Raw genomic sequence first — 2,372 nt, 5'->3', positions numbered from 1 at the left:
AGACAGCTTTTGAACTGTGGTGTTGGAGAAGACTCTTGAGAGTCCCTTGGACTGCAAGGAACTTAGTCCTGAATATTCATTGGAAGGACTGATGCTGAAGCTGAAACTCCAATACTTTGGCCACCTGATGTGAACAACTGACTCATTTAAAAGACCCTGATGCTGGGAAAGATTGAAGGCAGGAGGAGAAGGGAATGACAGAGGATAAGATGGTTGGATGGCATCACCGACTCGATAGACATGAGTTTGAGCAAGCTCCAGAAGTTGGTGATGGACAGAGAAACCTGGCATGTTGCAGTCCATGGGGTTGTAAAGAGTTGGACATGGCTGAGTGACTGAACTGAATTGAACTGATCTGCATAGTCTGAATGACATCAGATCCAGATTTCATTTTAAAGTAGCCATAAGCTGATATTACAGTAGATGCCTGACAGAAGCAAAGAAAATCTTCCCTGCGTAATTCATGTAAAACATTGATTTCAGCTCTTCCTGTGCCTAGTATTGTCATGACTCCTGGTCCTGAAGTACACAGCAGTTCCAAACCCCTTGATCCTGGACATCCTAACTGATGTTTTTGCCTTCATGCATCCACTGGGCCCTCTCATCCTTTTACTAAGGAACAGACTCAGATGTGTCAGAGCAGGACAGAAAGTAAAGACGATCTGCCCACATGGTTCCTTAAGATTGAGGACAGGCTGCATTCTGACGTAAGGTACCCTGCCAGTTCCATGGATGTCATTGACATTGACAAGAATGGTGGGAATTTCCATTTGATCTGTGACCCAAATTGTTCATCATATTGGGCCTGAGGAGGCCACATATAAGTTCTGTGAAACGAGGAGGATCTTTTTGAATATCTTCTGAATTGATTTGCAGTTCAACCAAATCAATTTGCTATTTCATCAAGTTCAGCTAGCCTATGTATGTTGACAGGGAGTGCTAATCTGGGAGAAATTGATGGCATCACCTGTACACACACGGACACACGTACACACAAAGAGAGAAAGAAGCTGACTCGAATGACTTGTGTGTAAGAAGCCAACAGCAGTAGTTTTATCAAAAAGCAATAACTTTCCCAACATATTCATCATTGGAGGAAAGAGCAAACCATGGACTTCCCTGTGCCTAAGAAAGAGTACTTGCCTCATCATGGCTGAAGACAGAGACTATTAGCCAAACAGAGCAATGGGTGAAATGATTTCCAGAGCAGAGAAGTGGAGAGCTCCTTGTGGCTAATTAAAGATGCATTAGCCTGGAGGAGAAAACAAAAATAAACCTTTATTTTCAGGGAATTTCCACCAAAGGGGCATGCAGTCACGATTTTTAAAAAATTACTAAGACACATGAAGAAACAAGCCCAAATAAACAAAAGGCACCAGGAAAAAAATGTAAAGAACTGAAGTCTCAGACTCCCAAGATGGATATTAGAATTATTAGACTACAAAACAAGAATATTTATCTATTTAAACTTAAGCTCCTTGAATGAAAATGAGGATCTTAAAATCACAGTGTTGAACAACAACAACAAAAAGCAAGTCCCAAATCAGTAAAATAGATAAATTAATTTTAATCTACTTATACCACAAATATCATAGAGCAATTTAAAAAATGAATTAGAGATATGCATATAAAGATGGGGGAATCTCAGAAATGGAATGATGAGTGAGAAAAACTTTAAAAAATACATATGAGTTCTTTTATATAAGTTCCAAGACCTGGAAAAATTAAATAATTAAATATTCTATTATTTAGAGATACAGTATGTATTATAATGGTGAAGGAAATGGCAACCCACTCCAGTACTCTTGCCTGGAAATTCCTATGCACGGAAGAGCCTGGTAGGCTATAGTCCATGGGGTTGCAAAGAGTCGGACACGACTGAGCGACTTCACTTTCTTTTCCCCCTGTATATATGGAGAAGGGAATGGCAATCCACTCCAGTATTCTTGCCTGGAGAATTCCAAGGACAGTGAAGCCTGGCAGGTTACAGTCCATGGGGTCACAAAGAGTCAGACATGACTGAGCGACTAACACACACACATATATTATAAAACTATTTTTTAAAGTAGCTGGTAATTTATAATCCAGAATGTTGGTTTCATATAGATGGAAATGAGAGGTAAAAGCTCAGAGAAGGGGCACAGTGGCTTAGAAGATTTTGGGGTTGTGTTTTATTTCTTATGGAGAAGGGAAAGGCTACCCACTCCAGTGTTCAGGCCTGGAGAAGTCCATGGACTGTATAGTCCATGGGGTCACAAAGAGTCAGACACGACTGAGCGACTTTCACTTCACTTCACTTATTTCTTAAGCCAGGAGGTTTAACATATTTGGTTTTATTAACATTATTTAAGTATATGAGTATAGTTTATTCA

Source organism: Bison bison, unplaced genomic scaffold (genome assembly GCF_000754665.1).
Source record: "Bison bison bison isolate TAMUID 2011002044 unplaced genomic scaffold, Bison_UMD1.0 scf7180017864518, whole genome shotgun sequence".
Taxonomy (NCBI): Eukaryota; Metazoa; Chordata; class Mammalia; order Artiodactyla; family Bovidae; genus Bison; species Bison bison.
The sequence above is the reverse complement of the archived record's forward strand: the minus strand, read 5'-3'. Positions refer to the sequence as shown.